This window comes from Hemitrygon akajei, chromosome 26 (assembly GCF_048418815.1).
Source record: "Hemitrygon akajei chromosome 26, sHemAka1.3, whole genome shotgun sequence".
In the NCBI taxonomy this organism is placed as follows: domain Eukaryota; kingdom Metazoa; phylum Chordata; class Chondrichthyes; order Myliobatiformes; family Dasyatidae; genus Hemitrygon; species Hemitrygon akajei.
Window position 1 is genome coordinate 61736196 of NC_133149.1, and position 12856 is coordinate 61749051.

The 12856-nt window shown below is 44.7% G+C and overlaps 1 protein-coding gene across 1 annotated transcript in view; it reads left to right on the forward strand.

Moving 5' to 3' along the window:
- The first annotated feature begins 6027 nt into the window (after positions 1 to 6027).
- The window catches only part of LOC140716981 (uncharacterized), a 520796-nt gene continuing 513967 nt past the window's right edge, over positions 6028 to 12856 (forward strand). Inside the window, exon 1 of the mRNA XM_073030187.1 lies at positions 6028 to 6064. The gene's annotated coding sequence lies outside the window, so the exon portion shown is untranslated. The remainder of the gene's footprint in view (positions 6065 to 12856) is intronic.

The window sequence follows — 12856 nt, forward strand, 5'->3', positions numbered from 1 at the left end:
ACCTTTGACACCTTTACTAATCAAGCACTGATCAGCCTCTGTTTTAAATAAACCTGATGACTTGGCCTCTGAGCCGTGGCAATGAATTCCACAGGTCTTCATCTCTCTAAATGCATGCTCTCTGGTACTGGACATTTTGATACAGAAGGTTAAAAATGGCAGCTGTCTATCCCTCTTGTAATCTGATCAAGCTCTTTCTGGTCACCCTGAGCTTCCTCCACTCCAGAGAAAACAAGCCCAACTTTGTCCAAACTCTCCTTACACAGCAGCTCATGCCTCTAATCCAGACATCCTTGTGAACATCTTCATTGCTGCCCTAAACACCAGCGGCATAACAGGCTTTAAGTCGCAAATGGTGGGTTGTTGATTAATAAAGGTGTCAAAGGTGACGTGTAGAAAGCAGCAGTCTGGAGTTTGGAGGGAAAATCCAATAGCTGTGTTTGAGTAGTGAAGAAGATTCAGTGGACGGAATGGGTATTTCAGTTCCCCTGACTTGTGGTGTAGTGGTGATATGGCGAAGCCGCGGGTAGTACGGTGCGGCTGCAGGTAAGATTGGGTGTCCGGGTAGGAGGTGGTGTCAAGCACTTTTACACTTAATCTTATTGCCAACAATTAACTCAGACGGTATCAATCATGAGTGTGTTTATTTTTACTTGCAGCAAGGGAAGACTAGCACCGCACAAGAGCTGGTGATAGCTTTGTCCAAAAAAAAACCCACAAGCCTCTACATTCACTCCTTCAGTCACAAGTTGAAGGACAGGGTGCATTCTGTTTGCCTGCTGAATCAGTGTGTTTGGCTTTCTTCCAACACGCGCAAAATCTCTTCAATGATTTCAAGTTCGCTCCACCCGATTATATTCTCACTGCAGATTCCCAGTCTATATACACCTCCATCTCCCACCAGGAAAGCCACAGTGCTCTTTGTTTCCTTCTGGACACCAGACCCCAACAAGTTCCCCTGCACCGCCAACCTCCTGCTCTTTGTTTCGCTTGTCTTCTTTGTTTGAGCTGAGCTCTGCTGTCACTTCTGATGGCCACCCATTTCAGTACAACTTCCCATTCACATTGCGACATGTCAGCCCATGGCCACCTCTGCACTCACACTCATGTTCCGTGGGGGTAGCCTCCAAACTGATGGCATGAACACCAATCGCTCGAAGTTCGGGTCAGGGCATCCCAACCCTTTCTCTCCTTGACCCTTCCCCATTTCTCTGTCCCTTTCTAACCTTACCTCCTTATATGCTCATCACCTCCTTCTGGTGCTGGTCCAACTTCGCTGGTCTTCTGTTGTCTCCTGTCAGATTGTTTGTTCTTCTTCCTGGTGTTCTTCTGACTTTTAATGGCAGATGGCAGATCAACTTAAAGATGCATTGCTGCCAATAATTGGACTGGATGTGTGGTCAGAAATGGGAAATAAAAGCCTTATTACTTCTTTCATGTTACCCCAACATGCCTCTTAGATTGTAAGTAATGAAAGATGATAATGTGAATTAGTTTGGTATTTTGCAGCACCTTTCCAATCTGAGTTTAAGTCAGGAAAAGATGATACTGTGAATTGAATTAACCTCACTCCCAAAACTTAAAAAGATTTAAATTAAAACTTTCAACCCCCGAAGATTGTCAGGAAACCTGCGTTTGGGTTCTTTTAATCTGATTTGCTTCACACAGTAATAGTATGTGTTCAACTGTTTCACAAACCTACACAACCCAGAATTATGTTCACCAACAAGATATAAGGAACAATTAAGCATAGTGTACCCGATTCTAAATCGTGTGAATATAATTCTTTTCTTTTTCAATCTTTTTATTATTATTAATATCAACAAAATAAAGTTGATACATAGATAATGGGATTACAAACATACACATTTCAACTGAACATGAAAGAATACATAAGCAATAGTTACAGTATAAATGAGTATTCCTAAATCATGGACGATACAAGTAACAAATAAACAAGGCAAACCTAGGTATATCATAATATATATTAAGAAAAAAGAAAAAGGAAAAAAATTATGCAAAAAAACTAATCTAATAACTAATAAGGAATAAAAACGAAGAAAGAAAAAGAAAAAGAAAAAATGGAAAAAAGGGCTGTTTATAATATAATGTGAATATAATTCCATCCCTTCTTGTTTGACCACCTTCTCCCTTAAACCCAACGGTTTTATGTATTCTGTGTAGTTGTCCCCCCCTTATGCCCATTATCCCACAAGTCGTACCATAACCCACTGATTCTTACCCCTACGTCAGCTTCTGATTTGCCAAGTGGAAGGTCTACATCCATTGTTGAACTTTTAACAGCTTTTTTAGCTGAACAGGCAATCCACCCATGACGCTCAACACCTTTATGTGCAGGGACCCAGAAGAAGGAATGTAAGCAAATGCTTTGAATATGAGACAATGTTTGATGAGTTTCCAACAGTAAATCTGATCTACTGCTCGGAGGATCTGTTTTAAGACTCATCAAAAGGGCCAATGAATTGAATTTGTTTTTTCAACAGGTTCAGTATGGGACCTACTGCTGTCCTCTCCCCCACTTGTGAAGACCACACACCCTCCCTACCCCCGAGTCCTTCTCCCTTCTCCATAGGAGTTCTCGTGTTCTGAACCCCTGACCCCCAATGTACATCAAGGCAAGGCTGCTGGCCCAGACAGTATTAGCCCCAGGGTACTGAACTCCTGTAGGAGCCATTTGTTTGGTATTTTGTAGCACCTTTCCAATCTAAGTCAGGAAAAGATACCAGTGCCGTGGAAGACTTCCTGCTTTGGTTCCCCTACCCAAGAAGGCGACTCAATCTGGATTTAATGACAACAGACCAATTGCCATAACATCTCATGAGATGCTGAGTAGGGTAAAGGAAAACCCCAAAGAACTCTTCGATTATGTGAAGAGCAAAAGGATGACAGGAGTGAAGGTAGGACTGATTAGAGATAAAAGTGGGAAGATGTGCCTGGAGGCTGTGGAAGTGAGCGAGGTCCTCAATGAATACTTCTGTTCAGTATTCACCACTGAGAGGGAACTTAATGATGGTGAGGACGATATGAGTGAGGATGTTCTGGAGCATGTTGATATTAAGGGAGAGCAGGTGTTGGTGTTGTTAAAATACATTAGGACGGGTAAGTCCCCGGTGCCTGATGGAATATTCCCCAGGCTGCTCCATGAGGTGAGGGAAGAGATTGCTGAGCCTCTGACTAGGATCTTTATGTCCTCGTTGTCCACAGGAATGGTACCGGAGGATTGGAGGGAGGCGAATGTTGTCCCCTTGATTAAAAAAAGGTAGTAGGGATAGTCCGGGTAATTATAGACCAGTGAGCCTTACGTCTGTGGTGGGAAAGCTGTTGGAAAAGATTCTTAGAGATAGGATCTATGGGCATTTAGAGAATCATGGTCTGATCAAGGACAGTCAGCATGGCTTTGAGAAGGGCAGATAGTGCCTAACACGCCTGATAGAGTTCTTTGAGGAGGTGACCAGGCATATAGATGAGGGTAGTGCAGTGGATGTGATCTACATGGATTTTAGTAAGGCATTTGACTAGGTTCCACACAGTAGGCTTATTCAGAAAGTCAGAAGGCATGGGATCCGGGGAAGTTTGGCCAGGTGGATAGAGAATTGGATTCCCTGCAGAAGGCAGAGGGTTGTGGTGGAGGGAGTACATTCAGATTGGAGGGTTGTGACTAGTGGTGTCCCACAAGGATCTGTTCTGGGACCTCTACTTTTTGTGATTTTTATTAACGACCTGGATGTGGGGGGCAGAAGGGTGGGTTGGCAAGTTTGCAGACGACACAAAGGTTGGTGGTGTTGTAGATAGTGTAGAGGATTGTCGAAGATTGCAGAGAGACATTGATAGGATGCAGAAGTGGGCTGAGAAGTGGCGGATGGAGTTCAACCCAGAGAAGTGTGAGGTGGTACACTTTGGAAGGACAAACTCCAAGGTAGAGTACAAAGTAAATGGCAGGATACTTGGTAGTGTGGAGGAGCAGAGGGATCTGGGGGTACATGTCCACAGATCCCTGAAAGTTGCCTCACAGGTAGATAGGGTAGTTAAGAAAGCTTATGGGGTGTTAGCTTTCATAAGTCGAGGGATAGAGTTTAAGAGACGCAATGTAGTGATGCAGCTCTCTTAAACTCTGGTTAGGCCACACTTGGAGTACTGTGTCCAGTTCTGGTCGCCTCAGTATAGGAAGGATGTGGAAGCATTGGAAAGGGTACAGAGGAGATTTACCAGGATGCTGCCTGGTTTAGAGAGTATGCATTATGATCAGATATTAAGGGAGCTAGGGCTTTACTCTTTGCAGAGAAGAAGGATGAGAGGAGACATGATAGAGGTATACAAGATATTAAGAGGAATAGATAGAGTTGACAGCCAGTACCTCTTCCCCAGGGCACCACTGCTCAATACAAGAGGACATGGCTTTAAGGTAAGGGGAGGGAAGTTCAAGGGGGATATTAGAGGAAGATTTTATACTCAGAGAGTGGTTGGTGTGTGGAATGCACTGCCTGAGTCAGTGGTGGAGGCAGATACACTAGTGAAGTTTAAGAGACTACTAGACAAGTATATGGAGGAATTTAAGATGGAGGGTTATATGTGAGGCAGGGTTTGAGGGTCGGCACAACATTGTGGGCCGAAGGGCCTGTAATGTGCTGTACTATTCTATGTTCTATGTTCATGAAGGTGCTGGAGAGGCTGGTGCTCATTTGCCTTGGACCGCAGTTGAGATCTTCATTGGACCCTCTACAGTTTGCCAAGCAGCCTCTTGTGGGAGTGGATGTTGCCACCGTCTACCTGTTGAAGCGAGCTCACTCATACCTGCTGGTGGCATTGTGAGCACCGCATTTTCTGATTTCTCTAGTGCCTTCAGCCACTTCTTCTGAGGGAGAATCAGCAAAGATGGGCATAGAACATTCCAGTATCTCCTGGATTACTGACTATCCAACATACTGCTGAGTGGGTTCTCTCCCTGAGCTGGAGGTGAGTGGTACTGGAGCCCCACAAGGGTCTGTGCTGTCCCCCCGTTTCTGTTCACACTGCACACCTCAGACTTTCAGTACAACTTGGAGTCTGGCCACTTGCAGATCTTCTCTGATGACTCTGCGGTAGTTGGGTGCACCAGGGACGGGCAGGAGTCGGAGCACGGCGGACTGGTGGGCAGGTTTGTGGAATAGTGAGGGGGGAGTCACCTGCTCCTGAATGTGGCCAAAACCAGGGAAAGGGTGATTGATTTTAGAAGGAAGAGGACTGTGAAACACGTCCTGTATACATTCTGGCAGGAGAAGTTGCGGTGGTGGAGGGGAATAAATACTTCGGTGTTCAACTCGACTAGAGACTTGACCGGAAAACCAACACCAAGGCTGTTTACACGAAGGTGATCAGCAGACTCATTTTCTAAGGAGGCCGAGATCCTTCTATGTGTGCAGCAGTGTGTCGCAGATCTTTTACTAGTCAGTTGAAGCGAGTGCAGTCTTCTTTGCCGATTTACGTTGGGGGAGAAGGATCGTTCCTAACAAATACAATAAGCATATACAACAGTTCATCTCTGTGCGACAGGGGAACATACAATAGTCTTTGCTTTATTATTTAATACATTATTATTCCTCTGCATTTTACTTTTAGGTAAGTCTGCCCAGTGCTAAGTGTGTTTTAAAATGTTGCTACTGTATCGAAAGAATTTCTCACTCGGTATCAGTAAAATATTATTATTATTATTATTCTCCAGCCCTTTATCTCTTTCATTAATCAACTTCCCAGCTCTTTACTTCACCCCATCACCCTCTCCCGGTTTTACCTATCACCTCCACTCCCGCCACGTTCTAACTCCCTCCCTTCCTTTCCAGTACTGAAGCAGGAACTTGGTCTGAAACCTCGACTGCTCACTCTTCTCCATACTTGCTGCCTGCCCTTCCGAGTTTCTCTGGCATTTTGTGCATGTCGTTTCGTAGATATTCTGTCCTGTTGGATCAATTGCGCACGCGCACTGGTGGGAGGGGAGGGGGGGGGCTAATCGTCCCCTTTTAACGCGCATGCGCTCAGTAGACGAGAGGCTCAGGATGATCGGCCGCAGGTAGGAGCGGGGATCTGGGTGGGACTTTAATCACCGGCGTCTGGACAGCGACTGAAGGACAGCTATTGTGAGTGCCGGCCACAGTGCTCCTGCACCCCGGGACAGCCCTATTCCCCCTCTCTCAGCCCCACGATCGGCAAGCAGGCCCAGGGAGATTTCGGCTCAGCAGCGCTGGCGCCAACGCCATTTGTGCGGCGCATGCGCATCGCTGGAATCCTGGATGGCGGATAGATAGGTTTCTCGTTCGTAGGGGCTTCTGGGTAAAGAGGCAGCCATGGGTGATACAAACAGCAATTTCCCTGTACAGTCGGAGGAAATGGGCGAAGACTGCCGAACTCCAGCGGTATATTTCGAGGATTAGGAACTCGGAACAAAAGTATAATTCCCAGTTAATTTCGGATGAAGAGTCTACCTTCCAAGTCAGTGAAAATGTCAATTAGCGCTGTATGGCAAAAAACAATCTTCCCTTCAGCTTTAGTCTCTGGGGAAATAACCTCGATTGTCCTCGATTACAGGTGACTTGTGGCTTCCACATCATAAAAGTGCCACCCTCCAATGAGAATAACTACTGCCCACCCCTTTGTATTCATTGGCATTGACATGGATGGGTTCATCACTGTCAGTCAGCGGGGGGGGGGGGGGGGGGGTATCCCAGTAATTAGAAAATCTTCAGGATCAGACATGTAGTAACAAGGTCTCTTTGTAGTGTTGTTGAACATGACCTGAACTTGAAATAACACCAACAGACAGAGACAAATTGAGCCAAGTCACAAGTTGATTGAAGGCTGAAACAGCCCATTCTGATATAGAGAGGAATACAGTCAGGTAATTTGATGGTTAGTCAGGATGCCTGCTCTGTGCCTTGTTAGAAGATGAGGTTCAAATATAAACATAGGCCAACAATGTTGTTCTCTTCCACATATCCCACTATTCTACTAAGCTCCATGTACCTATCTAAGAGTCTCTTAAAACACCCTATTGTGTCTGCCTCAACCACCTTCACTGGCAGTCCATTCTATGCACCCATGACTCGTGTGAAAAACATACCCCTGACATCTCCCCTTTGCACCTACTTCCAAGCACCTTAAAACTATGCCCCCTCATGTTAGCCATTTCAGCCCTGGGAAAAAAGACTTTGGCTATACATGCGACCAATGCCTCTCACCACCTCATACACAACTGTCAGGTCACCTCTCATCTTCCTTCGCTCCAAAGTTCACTCAACCTATTCTTATAAGGCATGTTCTCCAATCCATGCAACATCCTTGTGAATCTCCTCTGCACTCCTATAGAATCCACATCCTTCCTGTATTGAGGGGACCAGAACTGAACAGAGTACCAAAAGTCAGGTCTGACTAAGGCCTTATATCTGTAAATCTCCTCTGTCCTCTGTCTATAGTATCCACGTCCTTCCTGTATTGAGGGACCAGAACTGAACACAGTACCAAAAGTGAGGTCTGACTAAGGCCTTATATCTGTAAATCTCTTCTGCCCTCTATCTATAGTATCCACGTCCTTCCAGTATTGAGGGGACCAGAACTGAACACAGTACCAAAAGTCAGGTCTAACTAAGGCCTTATATCTGTAAATCTCCTCTGCCCTCTGTCTATAGTATCCATATCCTTCCCGTATTGAGGGGACCAGAACTGAACACAGTACCAAAAGTCAGGTCTAACTAAGTCCTTATATCTGTAAATCTCCTCTGCCCTCTGTCTATAGTATCCACATCCTTCCTGTATTGAGGGGACCAGAACAGAACACAGTACCAAAAGTCAGGTCTGACGAAGGCCTTATATCTGTAAATCTCCTCTGTCTATAGTATCCACATCCTTCCCGTATTGAGGGGACCAGAACTGAACACAGTACCAGAAGTCAGGTCTAACTAAGTCCTTATATCTGTAAATCTCCTCTGTCCTCTGTCTATAGTATCCACGTCCTTCCTGTATTGAGGGGACCAGAACTGAACAGAGTACCAAAAGTCAGGTCTGACTAAGGCCTTATATCTGTGAATCTCCTCTGCCCTCTGTCTGCAGTAGCCACGTCCTTCCTGTATTGAGGGGACCAGAATTGAATTCAGTACCAAAACTGAGGTCCAACTAAGTCCTTATATCTGTAAATCTCCTCTGCCCTCTGTCTATAGTATGCATGTCCTTACAGTATTGAGGGGACCAGAACTGAACACAGTACCAAAAGTGAGGTCGAACTAAGTCCTTATATCTGTAAATCTCCTGTATCCTCTGTCTATAGTATCCACGTCCATCCTGTATTGAGGGGACCAGAATTGAACACAGTACCAAAAGTGAGGTCTAACTAAGGCCTTATATCTGTAAATCTCCTCTGCCCTCTGTCTATAGTATCCACGTCCTTCCTGTAGTGAGGCGACCAGAACTGAACACAGTACCAAAAGGGAGGTCTAACTAAGTTCCTATATCTGTAAATCTCCTCTGCCCTCTGTCTATAGTATCCTCATCCTTCCTGTATTGAGGGGACCTGAACTGAAGACAGTAGCAAAAGTGAGGTCCAACTAAGTCCTGATATCTGTAAATCTCCTCTGCCCTCTGTCTGCAGTATCCACGTCCTTCCTGTATTCAGGAGACCAGAATTGAATTCAGTACCAAAAGTGAGGTCTAACTAAGTCTTTATATCTGTAAACCTCCCCTATCCTCTCTATATAGTATCCACGTCCATCCTGTATTGAGGGGACCAGAACTGAACACAGTACCAAAAGTGAGGTCTGACTAAGTCCTTATATCTGTAAATCTCCTCTATCCTCAGTCTATAGTATCCACGTCCTTCCTGTATTGAGGGGACCAGAACTGAACACAGTACCAAAAGTGAGGTCTCACTAAGGCCTTATATCTGTAAATCTCCTTGCCCTCTGTCTATAGTATCCACGTCCTTCCTGTATTGAGGGGACCAGAACTGAACACAGTACCAAAAGTGAGGTCTAACTAAGGCCTTATATCTGTAAATCTCCTCTGCCCTCTGTCTATAGTATCCACGTCCTTCCTGTATTGAGGGGACCAGAACTGAACACAGTACCAAATGTGAGGTCTAACTAAGGCCTTATATCTGTAAATCTCCTCTGCCCTCTGTCTATAGTATCCATGTCCTTCCTGTATTGAGGTGACCAGAACTGAACACTGTACCAAAAGTGAGGTCTAACTAAGGCCTGAAATCTGTAAATCTCCTCTGCCCTCTGTCTATAGTATCCACATCTTTCCTATATTGAGGGGACCAGAATTGAATTCAGTACCAAAAGTGAGGTCTAACTAAGGCCTAATATCTGTAAATCTCCTCTATCCTCTGTATATAGTATCCACGTCCATCCTGTATTGAGGGGACCAGAACTGAACACAGTACCAAAAGTGAGGTCTGAGTAAGCCCTTATATCTGTAAATCTCCTCTATCCTCTGTCTATAGTATCCACGTCCATCCTGTATTGAGGTTACCAGAACTAAACACAGTACCAAAAGTGAGGTCTAACTAAGGCCTTATATCTGTAAATCTCCTCTGCCCTCTGTCTATAGTATCCACGTCCATCCTGTATTGAGGGGACCAGAACTGAACACAGTACCAAAAGTGAGGTCTGACTAAGCCCTTACATCTGTAAATCTCCTCTGCCCTCTGTCTATAGTATCCACGTCCTTACTGTAGTGAGGCGACCAGAACTGAACACAGTACCAAAAGTGAGGTCTAACTAAGTTCCTATATCTGTAAATCTCCTCTGCCCTCTGTCTATAGTATCCACGTCCTTCCTGTATTGAGGGGACCAGAACTGAACACAGTAGCAAAAGTGAGGTCCAACTAAGTCCTTATATCTGTAAATCTCCTCTGCCCTCTGTCTGCAGTATCCACGTCCTTCCTGTATTGAGGGTACCAGAACTGAATTCAGTACCAAAAGTGACGTCTGACTAAACCCTTATATATGTAAATCTCCTCTGCCCTCTGTCTGCAGTATCCACGTCCTTCCTGTATTGAGGGTACCAGAACTGAATTCAGTACCAAAAGTGACGTCTGACTAAACCCTTATATATGTAAATCTCCTCTATCCTCTATCTATAGTATCCACGTCCAACCTGTATTGACGGGACCAGAACTAAACACAGTACCAAAAGTGAGGTCTAACTAAGTCCTTATATCTGTAAATCTCCTCTGCCCTCTGTCTATAGTATCCACGTCCTTCCTGTAGTGAGGCGACCAGAACTGAACACAGTACCAAAAGGGAGGCCTAACTAAGTTCCTATATCTGTAAATCTCCTCTGCCCTCTGTCTATAGTATCCTCATCCTTCCTGTACTGAGGGGACCTGAACTGAACACAGTAGCAAAAGTGAGGTCCAACTAAGTCCTTATATCTGTAAATCTCCTCTGCCCTCTGTCTGCAGTATCCACGTCCTTCCTGTATTGAGGGGACCAGAATTGAATTCAGTACCAAAAGTGAGGTCTAACTAAGTCTTTATATCTGTAAATCTCCCCTATCCTCTGTATATAGTATCCACGTCCATCCTGTATTGAGGGGACCAGAACTGAACACAGTACCAAAAGTGAGGTCTGACTAAGTCCTTATATCTGTAAATCTCCTCTATCCTCAGTCTATAGTATCCACGTCCATCCTGTATTGAGGGGACCAGAACTAAACACAGTACCAAAAGTGAGGTCTAACTAAGGCCTAATATCTGTAAATCTCCTCTGCCCTCTGTCTATAGTATCCACGTCCTTCCTGTATTGAGGGGACCAGAACTGAACACAGTACCAAAAGTGAGGTCTAACTAAGGCCTTATATCTGTAAATCTCCTCTGCCCTCTGTCTATAGTATCCACGTCCTTCCTTTATTGAGGTGACCAGAACTGAACACAGTACCAAAAGTGAGGTCTAACTAAGGCCTGAAATCTGTAAATCTCCTCTGCCCTCTGTCTATAGTATCCACGTCCTTCCTGTATTGAGGAGACCAGAACTGAACACAGTACCAAAAGAGAGGTCTAACTAAGTCCTTATATCTGTAAATCTCCTCTGCCCTCTGTCTATAGTATCCACGTCCTTCCTGTATTGAGGGGACCAGAATTGAATTCAGTACCAAAAGTGAGGTCTAACTAAGTCCTTATATCTGTAAATCTCCTCTATCCTCTGTATATAGTATCCACGTCCATCCTGTATTGAGGGGACCAGAACTGAACACAGTACCAAAAGTGAGGTCTGACTAAGCCCTTATATCTGTAAATCTCCTCTATCCTCTGTATATAGTATCCACGTCCATCCTGTATTGACGGGACCAGAACTAAACACAGTACCAAAAGTGAGGTCTATCTAAGGCCTTATATCTGTAAATCTCCTCTGCCCTCTGTCTATTTATTCACATCCATCCTGTATTGAGGGGTCCAGAACTGAACACAGTACCAAAAGTGAGGTCTAACTAAGGCCTTATATCTGTAAATCTCCTTGCCCTCTGTCTATAGTATCCACGTCCATCCTGTATTGAGGGGACCAGAACTGAACACAGTACCAAAAGTGAGGTCGAACTAAGTCCTTATATCTGTAAATCTCCTGTATCCTCTGTCTATAGTATCCACGTCCATCCTGTATTGAGGGGACCAGAACTGAACACAGTACCAAAAGTGAGGTCTAACTAAGTCCTTATATCTGTAAATCTCCTCTGCCCTCTGTCTATAGTATCCACGTCCTTCCTGTAGTGAGGCGACCAGAACTGAACACAGTACCAAAAGGGAGGTCTAACTAAGTTCCTATATCTGTAAATCTCCTCTGCCCTCTGTCTATAGTATCCTCATCTTTCCTGTACTGAGGGGACCTGAACTGAACACAGTAGCAAAAGTGAGGTCCAACTAAGTCCTTATGTCTGTAAATCTCCTCTGCCCTCTGTCTGCAGTATCCACGTCCTTCCTGTATTGAGGGGACCAGAATTGAATTCAGTACCAAAAGTGAGGTCTAACTAAGTCTTTATATCTGTAAATCTCCCCTATCCTCTGTATATAGTATCCACGTCCATCCTGTATTGAGGGGACCAGAACTGAACACAGTACCAAAAGTGAGGTCTGACTAAGTCCTTATATCTGTAAATATCCTCTATCCTCAGTCTATAGTATCCACGTCCATCCTGTATTGAGGGGACCAGAACTAAACACAGTACCAAAAGTGTGGTCTAACTAAGGCCTAATATCTGTAAATCTCCTCTGCCCTCTGTCTATAATATCCACGTCCTTCCTGTATTGAGGGGACCAGAACTGAACACAGTACCAAAAGTGAGGTCTAACTAATGCCTTATATCTGTAAATCTCCTCTGCCCTCTGTCTATAGTATCCACGTCCTTCCTGTATTGAGGGGACCAGAACTGAACACAGTACCAAATGTGAGGTCTAACTAAGGGCTTATATCTGTAAATCTCCTTGCCCTCTGTCTATAGTATCCACGTCCATCCTGTATTGAGGGGACCAGAACTGAATTCAGTACCAAAAGTGAGGTCGAACTAAGTCCTTATATCTGTAAATCTCCTCTATCCTCAGTCTATAGTATCCACGTCCATCCTGTATTGAGGGGACCAGAACTAAACACAGTACCAAAAGTGAGGTCTAACTAAGGCCTAATATCTGTAAATCTCCTCTGCCCTCTGTCTATAATATCCACTTCCTTCCTGTATTGAGGGGACCAGAACTGAACACAGTACCAAATGTGAGGTCTAACTAAGGCCTTATATCTGTAAATCTCCTTGCCCTCTGTCTATAGTATCCACGTCCATCCTGTATTGAGGGGACCAGAACTGAATTCAGTACCAAAACTGA